Genomic DNA, 5363 nt, shown 5'->3' on the forward strand with positions numbered 1-5363 from the left:
CCAGGCAATCTCAAACTCAGTGAGCACCAGTAGGCTGGGGGAAGGCAGGACCCATGGAAGGATGATTCTGACAAAGATACTTAATTCACCCTGCCTCTAGTAGTATCACTTAGGACTCTTACACTGCATCCATAGCTGATTTGAGGGAGACTTGCTTCACTCATGGACATACCAAGTCCCCATGACCCCAGTCTCAGCAGGTCACCGGTTACATGCATGACCCAAATTCAGGCTCTGCAGCCACCTTGCATGAGACTGAGCTTCATCTTTTGGGAAAGGACAGTGTCCCAGCTATTACAGGGCTGTCCCTTCAGGGCCCACCTCTAGACCCCCTCACCACATGTGTTTCTTTCAGTTACCTCTCGTGGAAGAACCTTCCTCCCTGGGGTAGTACTTCAGGGGTCATCCCACATGTCCTCACTGATGATCTACTCACAACAAGAGCAAAGTCAGCCCAGGGCTAACCAGGCCCTGAGCCCTCCTGTGAGCAGCCAAGACCTCCAACATCAATCACCAACTGTGTGCAGTCCCAAAGCAACCCAACCTCAGCAATGCTGTTCGATTCTGGGCAGTTGTGGCTTGACAACCAGCTGAGAAAGTTAAGGCTCCTGGTGTCCAGGCTGCTGCTGGGTGTTCCCAGTTCAAGTCCGAAATCCAGTGGACTGGAGTGGAACAATGTGCCCTATACCCTGCAAAAAGACAGGGGAGAGTGAGGTGGATCCCTCAGGTGGATCATTCACACTCTTGCACACCCACACTCATCACCCCAGGAGCCAAGTTCTACCAGTGATGTCAAGGTAATACTCCTTAATGATCACCGTGTTCAAGAAGTAGGAGTTGTCCTGAAAGGAAAAGATCAGCTGGCAGCAGGACCATGATGTACCCTCACATACATCTGCCAGGATATGGAGGAGGGAAAAATTGCAAGCTTCTAGGGCCTCAGCTTGCCTCCCAGGAAGGCATTAACATCTTCCATGATGCCTCTTCAAAGTCTTACAGTGCAGGAACATGGAAAACATGATCCACCCAATCCCCGTCAGGTCCCATACCCACCCATCCTCAGTCTCCCTCACTGACCTTCAAGTCAATCATATAGCCAAGAAAGTCTTTATCTTGGTCGCTGATCATGACGGAAACTTGAGGGTAGTTCATAATCTGCTATAGGTCAATGGGCCATTCAGGCCACATGCTCGGCCAAGAAGAGCCAGGAGCATCAGCCCTAGTCTGGGGTGGAAGAACACTGGAACAGGCATCTGCAAGGATGCTTGGCATTGCCGCTTGCCCGGCCATCACTGATGTCCTCAGGCACTGCCATACCATCAGACATGCTCATGGCTCTGGGTTCCTTGTGGTGTTGTGCATCTGAGGTGGTCTGCATTCCCCAGGCAGGGGCTGTTTCTGATACCTATTGTTCTCCTGCAGACCTGTGTATGCTGTGTGTCACTGCTTACATGGTCAGACTTGCAGTCCTTGTGCCAAACCTTGTCTGAAAGCAAAGGGGTGGGGTGTGTATGTGTACGTGTGTGTGTGTGTGTGTGTGTGTCTGTCTGTCTGTGTGTTACTCCTATGTCTCAGCTGTATTCCGGGATCATCCACATTTACAACAATAACTGTCTGCTGGGGCTGTTCTGGTGTACTGTCTCTGATCATTCCTGAATTAGAGGCCTCGGGCGCTGCTCCTCCTCAGATGCAGGCCTGAAGGGACATGCAAAGGCATGGCTGCGACACTTAGAAGTATGGCCCTGCCCAGACTCTACTCAGCTGTACGTTTGGAGCCTACCAATTGCCCAGAACCACACTTCCTTCAGGGGCTCTGGCGCCCTTCCTGTGCCCTCACCCCCACTCCTCCTTCTCCTTCTGGTCTTGCCCCTCCTCCTCCTCCTCCTGAGCAGTGGACCCCAAGGTACAGCAGAAAGGATACGGCTTTGGCCCAGAAGCCAGGGATGCCCTGGATGATGGCACTCCTCTGAACTAAGTGATGCTTCCTCTTCTGATGTTTCTTGACCAAGAGCCCGAACGTTCTGTGCCACTCCAGAACCTTCTTCCACCCCAGACTAGGGCTGATGCTCCTGGCTCCTGGTCCTGTGGTTTTTCTCATGCTCAGGGCTCAGTTTCACCTGCAGGGTGGCCAGTGCCTGCAGCACCTGAGCCTCAGTGCCAGAGGCTCACTTGGGCCTCCTGGCCTTTTCTGGCCTTGCTCCTCCATGGTCTTTTCCCCCAGCTCCTGGGAGGGCTGCTGTTCCTGCTCCTCACCCACCACAACCTCCACCTCCTTCATGATGTCTTTGCAAGCAGCTGGAACTCCCGCCCAATACCCGCCACGTCTCCATTCACCAGCGTCTCACCATCCTCCACCACCACCACCCTGAAGAGGGTGGCCTCTGCGCCTTGTGACAACTGGTGGCTGCAAGGTCCCAGCCGTGCACAGCATCACGACAGCCCGCCACAGAAGAGGAAGAGGAGGAAGCATCACTTAGTTCAGAAGAGTGCCATCATCCAGGGCATCCCTGGCTTCCGGGCCAAAGCCATATCCTTTCTGCTGTACTTTGCGGTCCACTGCTCAGGAGGAGAAGGAGGAGGAAGGGCAAGAGCAGAAGGAGAAGGAGGAGTGGAGGCGAGGGCACAGGAAGGGCGCCAGAGGCCCCTGAAGGAAGTGTGGTTCTGGGCAATTGTCAGGCTCCAATGGTACAGCTGAGTAGAGTCTGGGAAGGGCCACACATCTAAGTGATGCAGCCATGCCTTTTCATCCCCTGAGCACCGGGGCTCACAACTAAGAAGGTCGGGGGTCCTGGGACGCTCCCGCCTTCCTCTGACCGCCTCTCACGCTCCCCTTGGCCTTGCCCGTGACCCTGAGCTGGGGCAGGGGCAAAGGGACGCGATTTAGGAGCACAGCAAGTCGTGCGTAATGGCGGCCCAGGCTGCAGTAAACCTGTGGGACCCACTAGCACTTTGAGGGCAGGGTGTGAGGGGGATGATGGGAAGGCGGGAGCTGGTGTTTTGCGGATGGCCTGATGCCAAAGAAAGGAGTGCCGGAAAGCCCAGGACAGCGTGAATGGGCCCTGGAAGATCAGCTGAACAGGCGGGGCCCTAGGCTGTGAGCCACGCACATGCTGCTGGTACAAATCTAGACCAATGTCTGAGAGGGTAGTGGACGGCACCCTTATGGACACACCCCTGGACCGGAGGGAATCTTCCGTGTTTCCTGTGCTCCAGTGCCCCACGTGGCCAGATTCTATTCCAGGGAGGTAGAGGGTTTTGCATCTGCCTGGGGTAGTCCCAGGTGCTGTCTTTGACCTGGCTCCGGAAATTCCATCCACGGATTCCCGCTCCGCAATCCGAACAGCACACTCTTGTGTCTCATGGGACCGTCAATAACTGGGAGCTCTCCCTGAGTATCCAGAGGATTCACTGGGGTGCCAAGTGGCTGGATACTTTTCTCCGTGGGACAGAGAGCCTGTTACTGTCCAGATGGTATAGGAGTAGGGAAGTACCCCACTGTTTGCCACAGTTCATCTCCACTGTTCAGGGACACCAGAGCCTTAGGGTACAGAGCTCTCTCTGTGTCTCTTTATCTCTGCTTCATGCATAGCCCTGTTTTGGGCAATCCTTCTGTGTGTGGGCACCAGGGTTTGGTGTCTCTGTGTCTCCATCTCTCTAAGTGGTGCTCTTGCTTTCTGACAGTCTCGGGACACTAGCACTCGGAAGAGACACTTATCCTTGGTGCAAAGGTAAGCCCTTCTCCTCCTGATTGAATTCCAACAATGGGAGATCAGACTGTTTTATTGCACACATTTGGAGAGAGCTTTCTCAAACTTGAAAGCCAACAGTGGGCGGTCACTGCTGAACCGCAGAAGGGGATGGTTGACCCTCCGTCCCTCGCTAGACAGACGTGAACATGCACAGACCTGAGGCAGCTTGACCACACTTTGCAAGAAGGAGAAATGGGGCATGCTCTGCTGGCATGAGGGAACTCCCTTAACCTTGTTTTAATGTCTTCGAAGGAGACGCTAAGGACAGCTCCCCATTAAGTTCCATGAGTCACCATTGCTGGGGACATGCACGTTGGCCCATTTACCCTATCGAGGCCCTTTCAAGGTTGTTCTGTTCTGCCTGTGAAAACACATCCCAGCCTGGCCGGTCTCCCAGGCCTGTGTGGCTGGGAACAGCAGGAGGATCAAGCTAAGTCATCCATCCTATAGTCCTGATACCCAATATATGCATTCTGCAAAGAGGACAAAGAGTGGTATTTCAAACTGCAAGACTCTGTAGATAGCAAGTGCTTATGCTGCAGTGCTGGTCCATCTCTGAAACCTCACAAAAAAGGCAAGAGGTGCTCATACTCATGGCAAGGTCAGGGAAAGAATGCAGACAGATTGTGATTAGAGCCCAGGCCAAGGCGGAGAGTCCCAGAGCTCTGCTTCTGCAGTCATGGCACTGGACCAGTGTCCCCACACCCTGCATGCCTCACCTATGGGACAGGCCTCTGTGCAAGGCTGCTTCTCAGATCTTGCTGGTGACACCCCATCAGCAAACCTGCCTACTTGCCCCTGTGGAGGGCAGGCAGTATTGGGAGGTTTCCTCCCGGGAGATGGCCTGAGCCTGAGGCTTTGGCGCACAGCTGTTGACCTGAGGTAAGGTGTAAATCTAGGCCTTTCTGGATTTCTCCCTGAATATTGCAGTTTTCTCATCCTCCTGGATGACCTGGCAGTACCCACAGATCTGCTGAGTCCCTAGACTCTGGTGGATGTTGTCCCCTGGAAGGAGGCTCCTGTTCTGTGCTCTAGTAGTCCCTAAGTTTTTCACTATCCACAAACAGAGTAGGGTATTCCAGTCCTCAGAGACTTTCCTGGGCACACTGCTGTACCAGACTGGTCCAGGGATGGCTTGGGGAGACTTGGACCTGGACAGGGGCATCGTTCCTGTGTCACTCTCTGTGCCCCCCTCTGTGACACTCTCTTGAGCCTCAGCCCTTGCCTGTGAAAAAGAAAAAGCATGGTAACGCCCTTGCTGATGATATTTCAGTTTTTGAGGAAGAACCTGAGATGAGGAAAGTGAAACGCTTGGTGATTTAAATTGTGCCAAATAGGAGGTATTGTCATGTTGATTTAGAACCCAGCTTCAGGATCTCATTCCCCATCCCCTGGAAAAACTTGAATAAAGAGCCTGTTTGTGACAAAAGAAGTGAAGATGTCTCAGAGGTAATGATGCCATCAAATATAACTTCACGTTGTGGTGATAAAGAAACTCGGAGATAGTATCAGGCCAGAAAGTGCAAATAATGAGACATTGGAAGCAGATCCAGGGTTAGGAAGTAGGGCAACAATTGGCCAGGTTGTACATAGGAAAGATCTTCATCCCCAGTT

At 53.2% G+C, this 5363-nt stretch overlaps 1 pseudogene; it reads right to left on the bottom strand.

Moving 5' to 3' along the window:
- Positions 1 to 351: 351 nt before the first annotated feature.
- Positions 352 to 3950, bottom strand: LOC138431444 (testis-specific Y-encoded protein 1-like; annotated as a pseudogene).
- Positions 3951 to 5363: the final 1413 nt, after the last annotated feature.

This window comes from Ovis canadensis, chromosome Y (genome assembly GCF_042477335.2).
Source record: "Ovis canadensis isolate MfBH-ARS-UI-01 breed Bighorn chromosome Y, ARS-UI_OviCan_v2, whole genome shotgun sequence".
In the NCBI taxonomy this organism is placed as follows: Eukaryota; Metazoa; Chordata; class Mammalia; order Artiodactyla; family Bovidae; genus Ovis; species Ovis canadensis.